Below are 16,424 nucleotides of genomic sequence, written 5' to 3'. Positions count from 1 at the left end.
TCAATTGTTAATGGAAATAACTACTACTGGATGTGGAAACTCCCAGGAGAGGAAATGAACATAGAGGATGACAACGTTCATGTTAACTTGTGCTTTCCTTTTTACTGTACAAGAAAGAATCCCAAGGCTTGAAGGAAACTCTGTTCCTGACTTTTTCGAGTGTATTCTATACTCATATAAAACTTTTCTGTAAACTTCTAGTTGAGAGTATTACAAAAAGAAATAATGTGCCATTTGAAGGCCAACATAGAACAAAAGGAAATAACGTTGTTTTAAAATTGTTCTACAGCAAAGAACAGGGAGATTTTAAAGTGTCTTATGGATGGATATTTCACCCCTGAGATGATTCTCTTTTTGCAGGAGACAGTTATCAATTCCTTTAGTCTGGTCCTGAGTTCTCCAGAGCGATAAGGATTCCGAAAAAGCAGGATCCAGTAAATATAATCAGCAAAAGGAGCCTCTTCTCAGACCAGTACTCCTTTAAAAATGGTCCCAAAAAATATGTGGGGTTATTTTTCTTTCCTATTTGTTTGTTTAGTTTGTGTTCGTTCTGGGGCTTGAATCCAGAGGTTATACCCTGTCCCTGAACAGTTGTCTTTCCTGCCCACCTGCCTCCAAAGCTAGTACTCTACTGCTTGAGCCAAAATGCACCTATGGCTTTTTGGTGTTTAATTACAGATAAGAGTTTGACAGACTCCCCTGCCTGGGTTGGCTTTGAATGAAGATAGTAAGAAAGCTAAGTGACATCAACTGTATGGACTTATCTTTTGAAACAAGAAATAATAATTGAGGGCTGGGAAGGTCGCTCAGTGGTAGAGTGCTTGCCTTGCATGCATGAGGCCCTGGGTTCAATTCCTCAGCACCACATAAGCAAAAAGAAAAAAAGCCGGAAGTGGAGCTGTGGCTCAAGTGGTAGAGTGCTAGCCTTGAGCTGTAGAGCTGAGGGACAGCGCGTAGGCCCAGAGTTCAGGCCCCACAACCGGACCGCCCCCCCCAAAAAAAGAAAAGAAAAAATTATTAGTTGCAATTTATTGTCAAACTAATATTTGACAATTTTTAAAATAAGAGAATATGTACAGCAAAGAAGCCATAACTTAAATTTTAACTCAGCAAAAGTAGGTGCATTGAATCATTTTGGAATTATTTCTTCTATTTGGGAAGATTTTTGACCTTGTCTTTCCTTTTCAGGAAACTTAAAGTCATATTTCACTTTTTTTGTTGGTCTTGGGGCTTAAAATCTGATTCTGGGCACTCTACCACTTAAGCTACAGCACCACTTCTGGGTTTCTGGTGGTTAATTGAAGATAAGAGTCTTATGGATTTTTCTGACCAGGCTGGCTTTGAACCACAATCCTCTGATCTCAACCTCCTGAATAGCTAGGATTACAGGTGTTAACCACCAGTACCCATCTCACATTTGCATTTATGTGCAAATATGCAGACAAAGAATGGAAATTTGAACCAAATGATGACATTGCAGCTTTTCAGAAAATTTGAGTTAGCAATAAATATGTCCTCCTTTTCCATGTTGTTACATTAATGACTAATGAGCTATGGGACCCTTACATTAGTATCTTCTGCCATCTGTATATGTGTAGTATCAGGAAATGTTCATAGATAAATACAGAAAGACTGAGATTTTTTAGAAAGCAAAGGAGATCAGGTATGAAAGAACAGCAGAGAAGGAGATACATTTATCACACAGAGCTTAAGAACTGTCCTAAAAAATTTATAATGCTATAGGCAATGAGGAACAATCCTAGTTGATAACTAGTTCTTCAATAATCAAAAATGGTTCCCTAGAACAGCTTCTGGTATACCTTAGCTACCATTTTATTCCTTCCATCTGGAATTATTCCTTCTCTTCTGTCACAACTGTTAATTAGCCTCTGCCTTTTTGGTGCCATGATTGACCAAAAAGATTTCCAAATCACACTTTGATTACCCATCTCTTTGTGATTAGCAATGATCACACAAAAGCCTGGAATCGTTGAATTTCCAGAATTAATCTTCACCTGACATCTAAGCACTTTCCTGGCATTAATTGCTGTGACCTAATAAACAAAACTTTTTATTTGAACACAGTATCCTAATATGAGTAAAGTACATGAATTAGGGACTATTTTCTGGTGTCAGTATGGAAGGAGCAATTATATATTCCAAGTATGGTTTCTTTAATTTGCATTTACTAACTAAATGTTTTTTGTTTTGTTTTTGCCAGTCCAGGGGATTAAACTCAGGGATAGGGAATTATTCCCCAGCTTCTTTTTATTCTCAAGGTAAGTACTCTACCACTTGAGGCACAGCACCACTTCCAGTGTTTTTCTGTTTATGCGGTACTGAGAAATTGAACCCAGGGTTTCATGAATGCTAGGCAATCACCGTACCATGAAACCACAATCCCAGTGCCCTAAATGAGTTTATTAATATGGCATTACATTTTCATTCCATAACTATGTATCATAATTTTAGCTAGGTGCTACAAAATGATGTTGAAAACAATACTAAGTCCAGTAAGGGTGGATGGACAATGAATAACCGTCACGGTCTAGCCAGGGCACAGAGAGGCTTACATCATGGAACTGTTTCAACAGGCTGAGGGAGACAGCTCCTGACCCAAAGCCCACCCCCGGAATGAGAGGGTCACCTTGGTTTCCAGCCACATGGGGACGCTGGGCCACCTCCTCCAGCACCCATTCAACCAATTCCTTTGTGTGATGGAGAGAAAGCAAGTCATAATTACACTAAGTCAGTGCTGGTGGCTCAGAACTCTAATCCTAACTAGCTAGGAGGCTGAGATTTGAGAATCATGGTTCAAAGTCATCCCAGCCAGGAACGACTGTGAGACTCTTATCTCCAAAGAACCAGGAGAAAACTGGAAGTTAAGCTGTGGGCTCAAGTGGTAGAGTGCTAGCCTTGAGCTGAGGAGCTTGGGAACAGCTCCTAGGCCTAGAGTTCAAGTGCCATGACTGACAAGAAGTGGACTTTCGACTACAAGTAGTGGACTGAATAGCACCCATTGTCCTAGAGAGCATCACAGAGAAGTCAGGCTGAGCTTCCTGTGAACTTGAGGTCATAAGTAGGTCACCTGGCTTCTCTATGCCTTGGTTTCCCCAGCTTCAAAACTCAACACAGTGAAGGATCTCCTTCCTCATGATGAAAGAAAGCCATGTTTTGTTTCATAATCCCAGAGGTGTTGCAAGAATAATAACAGGCCCCACCTGAGCCCTTTTCTGGTATCTTCCTGTCATATGCTCCCAGAATTGTCAAGAAGTTTGTCTGAAGGCCACTACCTCTCTGCCTAGTCATGCTCGAAATCCCTCTGTATAAATTCCTTGTTTCCTCACAATTGTTCTGTGAGGAGACTGAGATCCTATGGTTGGGGCCCTACACAGAGCTTCACCTGTGGTCAAAAATTGGCTGCTGTAGCCGGACGCTGGTGGCTCACGCCTGTAATCCTAGCTACTCAGGAGGCTGAGATCTGAGGATTGCGGTTCAAAGCCAGCCCGTGCAGGAGAGACCGTGAGACTCCTATCTCCAATAAACCACCAGAAATCCGGAAGTGGCGCTGTAGCTCAAATGGTAGAGCGCTCGCCTTGAGCTGAAGAGCTGAAGGACAGCACCCAGGCCCATAGTTCAAGCCCCACGGCCAACCAAAAAAAAAAAAAATTGGCTGCTGTGGAGTAAGAGTTTGGGTTAATCCATCTGAACCGATGACTGAGCATGGCACTACATGCCTACCATCCCAACTACAGAGGACCAGGCCTGGTGGAGCATACCTGTCACAGATAGGAGGACCATGATTCAGCCCAGACTGAGCATATATTGAGTCGCTATATCAGAAATTCCCAAGACAGAAAGGTGGATCCTCAGAGCTGGGGAGAGGAAACACGCAGGGGATCATGATGCCCCTAGGTGGTGTCTGAACTGGGGTAGGGATGGGGTTGGGGTGGCCATATACCTGTGCTGCTGGGAGAAGCTGTTGGTGGCTGCTCCGGGTGGGGTGAGCAGCAATGGCAGCAGCATTGCAGACACATGGGCCCAGAGCAGAGGACCTGGGGCAGGGACCAGGTGGAGGCCTTAGGCTAGCTGGCAGCAAGCCATTGCCTGAGGTATGAAACCAAGCACTGTGGGGAAGCAGGGGAGGGGGCCAGGGCGCGGGCAGAGTATCAATATCCCACTATACTCAAATTCTCTTGTGCACCACTCAGCGACCACTGCCTTCCTTAATTGCTGGTAGTGGTGTCAAACAACAGAATGAATCCCTGTGCTACCTGGCAGCATAGAATGTGGGCGTAGCCACCATTCTTTTATCCCATTGTTCAGAAAGAAACATGAAAGAATGTGGGTGTGGCTGGAATTCTGTGATGCAAGCAGCATGGGTGGAGTAAAGATGACAGCGGCTCCCCCAGCCCTTTTCCCAGAGAACTCTGTCCAATTCAGTTGGGTACAAGAGGGTGACCTGCTTTAGCCAAAAAGCTGCACAGATTGTTGTGTATGTTTCCAGTCCCAGACCTTAAACTCAGGATCTGGGCAGTCTGTGAACTCCTTTTGCTCAAGGCTGGCCTCCACACTGGAGACACAGGGCTTCTCGCTTTGTTGGCAATGAAGTTGGACAGGGGTCTCAAGGACTTTCCTACCTAGGGTGACCATGATTCTCCTGTCACAGCCTGGTAAGTATCTAGGAGGACTGCTGAGAGCCACTGGTGCCTGCTTCATCATTGGTCTTGCTGATGTTCTTGGAAAGACTGGTGAGTTCCCTATCCACGGGTTGAAGTCGTGGGAGCTGGAGCCCACAGTTCCTATCCTGGTCCTGCCACCTCCAAATGGCAGGAGATATTAAGAAACTTGTTCCTATCCATATGATTACCAATGGAATGTGATATATGTCATGATTGCATGAGCAGATCTTGAATGATTCTAGGATAAAATTATTCACAATTATATTATAGGACACTGATCAATTTTAGTTAATACTTTATTAAGCATTTAAACAATCACATACATATAATGGAGGCATAGTGAAATACCTAAGAATTGGGCCATACATACTATAAAGGTTCCATTTTTCTGCCAGGACAGGGATTTGTACTCATGATCTGGGTAACTCTGTTGCACTGTGTGGGAAAGGGAAGCTGGTTTCCTTGAAGTCAAGACATTCAAGTCTGATTCTTAGTCCTGAAATAGATCCCCACCACTAGAAAACATGCAATCCATGTACAACTTACTTATATGATTTATATTTATATAAATATGTTGGCTCCATAGGTGTTAAGTATAGTTATTTTATTTTTTGTTTTATTCATGTATTGACTGTTTATGTCATTGACTATTATGGCACATAGAACATTGATTACATTGATTAAATAGGATATAGGCCTACATATGTATTCTACTTCATACCTGACACCGAGGACATTCACAGAAAAGGAAAACATGTGTCACAATCAGCTGCTTATTCCACGATTCATTGTTTGGGAGTGCTGGCATCTGAACTCATGGCCTACAAGGCCAAACTCATGAATGGGTGAGTGTCATCACGCCATCCTGGGGCAAATTGAGCTGATAGGCTGTTTCCAGGATCTGAGATCGAGCCAAAGGTGTTAACAAAATAAGAACAGATTTACATGCAGATGGCTTTATGCTAATAAATATATATCTTTATAGAGTGCCAGAGACGTCTATACATTTTTCAGTCATACAGATTACATTCCTACCAATTCCTGGGTATTTATTATGGATCCATATAATTAATGTTATTGTTTTCATCCTTAAAATATTGATGAAATCAATTAGTGTCCTGAACTTATTGCATTCCTGTAAGTAATTATATTCTTTTAATGCTTCATAAATATTAAATAAAATTAATCAACCTCCTGAAATAATGCTGTCTAATTTTATAAGAGCATCATTCATTGACACCATTCCATTGTTATTCCTATGGATGGGAACCAGTTTCTTAATATCTCCTGCCATTGGTTGGTGTCAGAATGGGGATTCGAAATCAGGGCCTATGTTGCCACGTAGCTCTATGGATTCTCCGATAGGCTGGCAGCCTTTAGCAATGCAAGGTGAAGTACCCTTTGCAACAGTGTCATTCAGACCCAGGAGGGTCACCATGCAAAGGAAGAAAACATAAAAAGGCCACATTTTTTCTGTGCATTTTTTTCCAGGCAAGGGCTGGGGGTTTAGGATCCCAGGAGCAGCTATGGGGCCAGTGGGTGCACTGAAGCTTAGGGTGATCAGAGCTTAGGCAGAGTTACCACAACCTGAATTCAAGCCCTGTGCTGAGAAAAAAATAATAAAAAATAAAAAAAAGTCAGCTAATTGGCTTGCAATTCCTGCTATTCATTCTTCCAGGCTTTGGATTTGAACTCAGAATCTGGGTAAATCTGCAGCAATGTGGATGAAGGGGAAGATTACCGTACTTGAAGATAAGAAAGTCAGGCCTGTTCACTAGGCCTGAATTCAACCCCAATCCTGGAAAACATACTATTTGTGATCATTGTAAAGATAGGATTAATACTTACTTATAGATGTTCAGTCCATACAAGTCTGATGTGGTTGTTCCTTGTATTTTTTGTTTTATTCATTTATTTAACATCAATTGTACTTTGATGAAACCCATTCCATTTATTACACTGATGACATCCTATCACAGAGCATCTAGATTTATAGAAATGTTCTCCATCATGCCTGACACCCAGGATTCTCAGAGAAAAGGTAAACAAATTTCACACTCGGCTTCTTACTCCATGATATACTTGTTGGTAGTGCTGGAATCTGAACTCAGGGCCTAGCAGGACCAATTGGAGAATAAGTCAAGGTGAACACACCAACCTGTGAGCAACTAAGGAGCTCAGACATTCCTAGTATATGACAATGATCCCCAGGGTGGTCCACTATAGTCATAAATTCATTACTTAAACATAGGATCTATATTGACATACATGTGTGGACACCATCTTGTGTTCTGTGCACTTCTTCTTATTTTGTCTATAATTCTTGGGGGTATTGCATATTTTACTAAGTATGGTGACAGGTATAACTGTTCTAACATGGATGAAAACCTGTTCCCATGGTTAAGGGGTTGCCTATGCATTCTCCATCCTAGTTGAGATACAGGACAGTCACAGCAGAGGAAAACGTGTGCAACAACTGGCTTCTGACATCAGCATGAATGTTTCGTCAGTGCTTGGATTTGAACTCAGGTCTGGGCAGCTCTGTTGCACTGGGGGAGAAGGGGAAGCTCACCATCCTTGAGGTATAGAATTTCAGGCCGGGTCCAAGGCCTGATTTGAAGCCCCAGCATAGCAAGCCCACCTTTTTTAAAGATAAGATCTCTCTTTACCTACAGGTGTGGTATGCATCTTGCATTCAGTTTAGTTATTCTTTTTATTTTGTGTCTTATTCAAGGATGTATTGTATATTTTATTGAGTATGGTGACAGATATAACTGTGCTGACATGGATGACAACCTATTGTCATGGCTACTGAGTTGCCTATATAGCATTCTCCATCCTCGGTGAGACCCAGGACATTCACAGGACAGGAAAACATGTGCAACCACTGGATTCTCACATCAGAATGAATCTTTTGGCAGTGGTGGAATTTGAACTCAAGGCCTAGCAGACACAATTGGTGAATGGGTCATGGTGAACACACCAGCCTGAGATCCACTAAGGAGCTAGGTCATTCCAGGGACCTGAGATCGAGCCCTGGTCTGGGGCAAAATAGTCATAAATTCATAATTAAACAGAGGATCTATGTTTCCAAACATGGGTGGGCATCATCTTGCATTCAGTGTAGTCACTCTCTTTATTTTGTTTCTCATTCATTGATGTATTTTGTATTTTCTTTTTTTTCGGTCGTGGGGCTTGAATTCTGGGCCTGGGCTTTGTCCCTCAGCTCTTCAGCTCAAGGCGAGCGCTCTACCACTTGAGCTACAGTGCCACTTCCGGTTTTCTGGTGGTTTATTGGAGATAGGAGTCTCACGATCTGTCCTGCCCGGGCTGGCTTTGAACCACGATCCTCATATCTCAGCCTCCTGAGTAGCTAGGATTACAGGCGTGAGCCACCAGCACCCGGCTATTTTGTATTTTCTTGAGTATAGGATGACAGATATACTGTGGTGAACTGGATTACAACCTATTCAAATGAGTATAGAGTTGAATATGCATTCTCCATCCTAGCTGAGACCCAGAACTTGCACAACACAGGAAAACAGGTGCAACGACTGGCCTCTCACATCAAGGTGAATTTTTGGCAGAGCTGGGATTTGAAATCAGAGCCTAGGAGGCCCAACTGCACAATGGGTCCAGGTGAGCACACCAGCCTGTGAGCCACTAAGGAGCTGGGTCATTCCCAGGAACTGAGATTGAGCCCCAAGAGGCCAAAATAGTCCTCAATGCATCATTGAATCATGAGATATATATTCACATCCATGTGTGGACTGCATCGTGCATTGAGTGTAGTTATTCTCTTTCTTTTGTATGTTATTCATGGATGTATTGTGTATTTTCTTGGGTATATGATGACAGGTATAACAGGGCTGACATGGATAACAACTTATTCCCATGGCCACAGGGTGGCCCATGCATTCTCCATCCTAGCTGAGACCCACGACTTGCACAGGAAAGGAAAACAAGTGCAAAGATTGGCTTCTATTATCAAGATGAATCTTTTGGCAGGGCTGGGATCTGAACTCGGGGCCTAGCAGTTCCAATTGGAAATTTGGTCCACATGAGCACACCAGCCTGTGAGCCACGAAGGAGGTAGGCCATTCCCAGGACCTGAGATTGAAATGTCCCCCTTCAGGGGGGGAAGAGTGGGGAACACAACAGTCATCCATTCATAAACTGAAGTAGTATGCAAATAAGTACATATTTGTATAGGGTAGGAGAGATGGTGTCCTGTGATGGAATCCAATCTACCATGGGACTACCGATTCTTGGATCTTTCCTGATGCCTCCATTTCATGACTGTGATGATTACTGTCACCTTCATCAACTCTTCTTTATAATTAATTGATACCCCATGAGTCTTCCCTATCATTTCCTACTCACATCATGCACGAACTACTCATTCAAGGATGAGATTGATAGCATTCCATGACTCTTCCTAGGTCCAGAACTGAGTAGCTCATGATCTCCCACCATTCCCTCCTCATAGCAGGGCTGAATTCAAGTTTCAGGCCTGGAAAGATACACCTTATATACATTTTAAGAGTAGGATTTATACTTCCATACAGATGTACAGTCCATATTGTGTTTGGTCTGGCTATTTATTCATTTTATTTCTTGTTTTATTCATTTATTTACCATTTATTTTATTGACTCTGATTACACTTATACCATTTATTACATTGTTTACATCCTATCATATAGCATCTAGATTTTAGATGTGTTCTCCATCATGCTTGGCAATGCTAGGATCTGAACTCAGGGCCTAGCAGGCCCAATTCATGAATGGGTGAGTTTGAGCATGGCAGCCTTTTGCCAATGAAGCTGTGAGGGGGTTCCCACATGCTGAGATTGACCCCTATGTTTGGCCAAAAGAGCGATACATGGATAGGCAGACGGTGGGATACAAATAAATATATATTAGTAAAGAGTGCCAGAGCCGTCTATCTATGGTTGAATGACACCTACTACGTTCCTACCAACTCTTAGGTATTTATTATACTGCCAGTGAAGGAAAATTATTCGTTTCATGCTTAATGAACTATTAATTAAGATCAATCAGCATTCTAGGATTATTGCATCCAATTTTAGACTAGACTAAGGCATGAACTACTCTTTCAACCAGTATTCCTATGCATAGGAATGAGTCTCTCGTGATCTTCTGCCATTGGTGTCAGGACTGAGATTTGAAGCTAGGGTCTATGTTGACAGATTGGCCTATGGCTTCCCTGAGAGCCCATCAGCCAACAGCAATGGCAGGTCAGGTCCACTTTACAGCAGTGTCATTCAGACCCAGGATGGTCACTGTGTAAAGAAAACAAATCATAAAAACCCAGTCCTCTGCAGCTCGCCACTTTTTGTGTTTTCCAGCTTTTTCTTTTCTTCCTGACAGCCCCCTGGGACTAGGATCTCAGGATCGGCTATGGGTCCGGAGACTGCATCCCAGCCTAGGGAGATCCAAGCAGAGGCAGTTTCCATGACCTGTTTTCAAGCCCCATGGTTGGCCAAAAAATAAATAAATAAATAAACAAACTAATTAATTAATTAACAAAATTAAAAAAAATAAAGGTCCCTGCTTTGGAATTTCTGCCAGTTTTATTTCCTAGCCTGGGATTTGAACTCAGGATCTTGGTAAATCTGTAGCAATGTGAGGAAGAGTTGCCACTACTTGAGTTCAAACCCCATGCCAACCAAAAATGAAAAATTGAGTCACTGACCTCGGCAGGGGGAGCTAGTTGTCAAGATGGGAGGAAGGGATGATAAGGGGAATACAAAGGAGGAAGCAACAATGCTCAATGGGAAATGTACTCATTACCTTGCTCATGTAACTGTGACCCCTCTGTACAACATTTTTACAATAAAGAACATACAAAAAAGAAACACATTACTTTTCAGAGAAGCACTTTGGAGGTAAACGAAGGAAATCTGAATAGATGTACAAAATTCTACACTGCCTATTTTTAATGTTCAGTATGGAACTGAATAAACATAACTGCTTCCATTAAAAAAAATTAAGTCACTGTCTTGGAACTGGGCCAGTATTTCTGCTATTGCTAGGATTTGAGCTCACCATCCAGGTAACTCTTTTGCAACATGGGTGAAGGCGAAGCTCACTGTCCTTGAGGAAAAGAAATTCAGGCTAGAGTTCCCAGGGCCTGAATGAAGGCCCTGCAATGGGAAAAAATATTTCTATACATGTGTAATGAATGTATGATATATACTTACATATATGTTAATTTCATATTATTATTTTTATTGATTTTTATTTTATTTTTATTTGATTCATTTATTTATTGATTATTCTATTTAGTATTATTATACACATAATATTTATTACATTTTGCACATCTATTATAAAATTATACACAATAATTTAGGACATTGACTCATTTTTCATTAATATTTTATTAAGTGTTGAAACATAGTACATAATTGAATGGAACCATTTGTCACAGTCTTCACATGTTTAGAGTCTATTCCAAGTATGAGCTTTTTCTTTTTTTTCTTTTTCTTTTTTTGTGAAAATACTGTAGAGAGGGGTTACAATTACATGTGCAAGATAATGAGTACATTTCTTATGAAGCATTGTAGCCTCCTCCTTTGTTTCCCCTTCTCATCCCTTCACATCCTCCCTGAGTTTTTTCTTATCTTTGGACATCTTCCTATAGAGATTTCTTAAGATGATTTATACTCAGAAGCCTTTTCCTGAGGATAGGCAAATTGAGGGATAAAATTTTAAGGGTGGGGCAAGAAATGTGGCTTAGTGGTAAAGAGCTTGCTCCCTCAGCATGCATGAATGCCAGGGTTTGAATCCTCAGTGACACATACTAAGGAAAAGCCAGAAGCTGTGGAGTGGTTCAAGTGGCTAACCTTGAAAAAAAGTAGCACAGAGATAGTACCAAGGCCCTAAGATAAAGCCCCAGGACTGACAAAAACAATATGCCAGATGCCAGTGCTCACACCTGAAATGCTAGCTTCTCAGGAGGCTGAGAGATGTTCAAAGATAACCTAGGCAAGGAAAACCTGTTAGACTGTTATCTCCAGTGAACCACCAAAAGACCCCACCTGGCGCTGTGGCTCTAGTGGTAGAGTGTTCGACTTGAGTTGATGGGCTCAGGGACAGTGCCCAGACTTGAGTTCAAGACACACAACTGGAAAAAAGTGAGGTTTAATCAAAGTATTTTCCTATTTGCTAATTAGGAGAACATTCTCTGGAAAAAGAACACTGATGTACAACAGAATTGGAGTCAGAGCTCCAGGTTCAAATGTAGCAGATTTATATTCCCAGCCTCTTAGACTCTAGCATTATAACCTTGTGTCCTACATGGTTCTTAAAGGTCCATTGTTGAAAGGCTTCATATGTTTCCCGAGCCCTATGTGATAAGCAGTTGACTTGTATTGTCAATGTTATTACATTTATGAACCTAGAAGAGCACCAGTAGCTCATGCCCAAAACCCTAGCTCATGAGGCTGAGGTCTCAGGATCACAGGGTGAAGCCAGCCAGGGCAGAAAGGTCTATGACACTCTGACTTCCAATTCTGAAGGGTCAGATGTTCAAAAGCTTCCTGTGTTTCCCTGGGTGATAAGAAGTTACTTGCACTCTAAATGTTCTTAGAGTTCTCGAGCTATAGAAGCAGGAAAGAAAAATTATTGAACCATCCTGGATTCAAATGAAGTTCTCAGGATCCAAGCCCTAGCACTGTTTGCAGAAAAACTCCAGTGTAACACGGTAATTGAAGGACAGAAAATGGTTGCAAAAGTCAGGTTAGGTGAAGAGACTTGGGTCTGCAGGATTAGGAGGCAGAATGTACACACTCAACAGGGAAGTCAGCTGCAAAAGCCAGCAATGGGGGAAACCCTGAAACATTTATTAGAGTTACACCAGGGTCAGGCTTTTCTCACCCTCTTCAAATAATGACTAATTAACCTTCCTCCCTCAGGTGAAGAGAGCCTCAGGTATCTTTAGGGTAACAATAGAGAGTCAGTTTAGTGGGGAGAGGGGAGGAACAGAGAAGAAAAACCCTGCTCTCTGGTCTTAAGGAGTGGGGTATTGACTCTCCATATATCAGATTTAAAGACCATTCTTCTACCTCTGCCAGTCCATTCTCCTTTCTTCATTCTGCACATCATTCATGCAAATTCCCAGTCCAAGGAGAAGCACGGACCTTTCTCTTCTGTCTCCAAGCACCTGAATTAGAACCTGGCTCTGCCCTCTTGGCTCTGGGACATTTGGCCGCCTGAGAAGTGGGAAAAAGACAGTCTTCCTGCTCTGTGGTTGTGTGAAGGCGATGCTGGTGGCCGTAACACTGCAGAAGGCATCATGACTGGGAATTGTTCCCTTCATTCCTCCTGACATCCAAGACCAGGTTAATCTATCATATTTCTATCTATCTATCTATCTATCTATCTATCTATCTATCTATCTATCTATCTATTTATCTATCTATTTTTCTTTCTATTTATCTTTCTTTCTATTATCTATCTATCTATCTATCTATCTATCTATCTATCTATCTATCTATCTCTATCTATCTATCTATCTATCTATCTATCTATCTATCTATCTATCTATCTATCTATCTATCTATCTATCTATCTACCTACCTACCTACCTACCTACCTACCTACCTACCTACCTACGTAGGTTTCTGTTTGCCAGGTCTAGCCACAGCACCAATTCTGGCTTTTTCTGTGTATGTGATACTCAGTAATCAAACCCAGGGCTTCTTGCATGCTTGGCAAGCACTCTTTCAGTAATCCAAGTCCGCATCCCCATCTTTTTCTTCATGGTAGTTTTTACATAAGTATGCTACCATTTTACATCCCAAATTTAATTTTCTGAATACTAGTGATTTCTACAAACCTTATCTTCTGTTCCCCTGCCTGATTTTGTGGCTGTTCCTGCATTGGCCTCATAATAAAATGTAAATGAAGACTGCTGAGAGCTTAAGTGTGCATCATATAAGGACACAGGCCTGGAACCCTGGAAGAGAAAAGCCATGGGCCTGAAATGAAGAGAATGGTGCAGTATGTGCAACGAGCATATCTGAAAAATGAACCAGTAAATAAAAGGAGAAGCATTGCATATGGTCTGTTTGTACTCAGGGAGGTAATATACACAAATAAGTAGGTAGTGCACTGAAACATAAACTTGGCCTTCTCTTTTTGAATAGAGAAGACATCCCAGTGCTTAAACATAGGGCCCAATGCATTCCTCAGCTGTTTTGTATAAGGCTGAGGCTTTTCAACCACCACAGCTCCACTTCCAGCCATCTGGTCATTAATTAGACATAAGTGCCTCCCAGGCTTTCTTGCCTGGTCTGGCCTGTGTCTCCTGCTCGGCGTTCTCAAAGCTGGAGCTTTACCCTCTTGGACACTGCTCCACTTCTGGTTTTCTGGTGGTTTATTGGCGATAAGAATCTCACAGACTTTTCTGCTTGGGCTGACTTTGAATTGTGATCTCCCCAGGAGACTGCAAGCAGCTTTCTCAGGGATTCACTGAGAAACCCCTCCACACAAAACCTTAGTCTAAATCTCAGGAGGTACTAGAGAAAAACAGAAACATGCAGATGCTTCTAGTGTGTTCTAGATAATTAAGATTGGAGACACACAGAACTCATAATTATTAGATCATTTTATAGGCAAAAGGAGCAATGCAGACAGTATGAGGATTGCTCCAGATTTCGGTTCTCTCATCCTTAGAGAGTAAATTCACTGCAGCTCAAGGCTAAGTGACAAAGCTGGCATGTAATGTGGAAATTAGCTGACAAATCCTGTGACACTCATTTCTCACTTTTGGCTTCAAACCTGTGACCAGAAGAGAAGATGAGAGAAAATGCTTCTCAGAGAAAGCAGCTATAAAGAACATTGGAATAGCTTACTTATAAATTCAAACTACTGGAATGACCCTGTTAAGAAGCCAGATTGTACAGATTAAAAAATGAAGAAGAAAAGAATGGCAAGAGCCAGTGGTGGCTGACTCAGGAGGCTGAGATGTACAGAATCTGAGTTTGAATCCAGCCAGCATAGGAAAGTTCATGCCACCGTTATTTCTAAGAGATCACAGAAAAACCAAGAAGTGGGGCTGTGATTCAATGTTAATGCAATACCCTTGAGCAAAAGGAGCTCAGGGACAATGCATAGGCTCATAGATCAACCCCAGGACCTGCCCTTTGAAAAGAGCCTGTACCTCCATGTCTCTGTGTATATGGATGTATTCCTGTAGGTGAATCTCCAGAGTAGCTATTATGAATTGCACCAATACAGAAAATTTGTTTTCAATTCAATGATTTCATAACACAGAGATTGCTTTCATGACAGTGCATGTTCCGGGGCTCACCTCACTGTTCCCATTGTAGCCTGAGTGTTTCTCTGCATCCCAGGCCTGCTGGAAGAAGTCTCTCTCATTGTCTGGATATGCAGACAATGGCCTCACTCCTGTTCAGCTGTTTAACAAAAAACTCCATCTGCGTCAGTTAGTGATGATGAGTGTGGGCAGACTTTGAAGGCCAAGAGAAAAAGGCTTCTTTGTATCCCAAGTGATCTCTCTCCCCAGTGCCCTGTTTTGACAGGAAGCCTTCATTTGTGCCACCTCCCATGGCAGGCCAAGTCCTGTGCACTTATCCTGCCTTTGTGAGACTATATTCCTGTGTTCAGATACAGTGATCAATATAATTCAGGAGTCCTTCTGGCAGACAACTAGGGCACTGAACCTAATGAAATGTTTCATTGTTGGAGATGATGGGCCTATGATGCCTCTCCTAGGTTTCTGGAAGCTTGGGAAATCCAAGCACATGTCGGATATCTCAAAGCTTCCTGTCATCTAGGGCTGGTGAAGCTCATCAGATATTGAAACTTTTGACCTCTCTTAGTTAGGCCGTGTGGCTAGATTTCGGGGTTGAACACAGGGCCTGGGTGCTGGCCATGAGCTCAGTGCAGAAAACCAATGCTTTAACATTTTGTGTCACAACTTCACTTCTGGTCTGTGTGTGTGTGTGTTCGTGTGTGTGTGTGTGTGTGTGTGTGTGTGTGTGTGTGTGTGTTTGTATGTGTCTGTGTGAGTGCGCATATACCAGTCCTGGAGCTGGAACTCAGCACTGTACCTAGTTTCTCTTGTACAAGGATAGCCCTCTCCCAATTGAGCCACAGAGCCACTGCAGCCTTTTTCTAGTGTTGTGGTCCTGAGAAATAAAGTCCAGGGTTTCATAGATGCAAAGCACTCTACCCCTAAGGCACATTCCCAGCCCTCTACTTCAGGTTTGTTAGTTTGCTTCTATCTTTTTTGTTGTTGTTAGTTGTAGAAGTTGAAGTCTGGGCCTGGGTGCTGTCCCTGAGCTCTTCAGCTCAAGTCTTGTGCCCTACCACTTGAGCCAAAGCGCCACTTCATGTTTTCTGGTGGTCATTTGGAGCTAAGTGTCTCAAAGACTTTCCTCCCCAGGCTAGATTTGAACCATGATACTCAGATCTCATTCTCCTGAGTAGCTAGTATGACAGGAATGAGCGACAAGCACCCAGCTTCAACTTCAGGTTTCTTAGTGGTGAATTGGAGATAATAGTCTCATGGGACCTTTTCTGTCTGGGATAGTTTGAAACTCAGATCTTCACATCTCAGCTTCTTGAGAAGCCTGGATGACAGACCTCAGCTATCGACCCCAAGTGGCACTCTGCTGCAAGGGGGTCCTTGGCTCCATGGGGTGGAGTGATAGCCATGTGCCCAAGAGGTAAGGGTCAGCGCCTAGGCC

This window comes from Dipodomys spectabilis, unplaced genomic scaffold, assembly GCF_019054845.1.
Source record: "Dipodomys spectabilis isolate Male_0828 unplaced genomic scaffold, ASM1905484v1 ptg000224l, whole genome shotgun sequence".
In the NCBI taxonomy this organism is placed as follows: domain Eukaryota; kingdom Metazoa; phylum Chordata; class Mammalia; order Rodentia; family Heteromyidae; genus Dipodomys; species Dipodomys spectabilis.
This window is presented reverse-complemented; position numbering follows the sequence as displayed.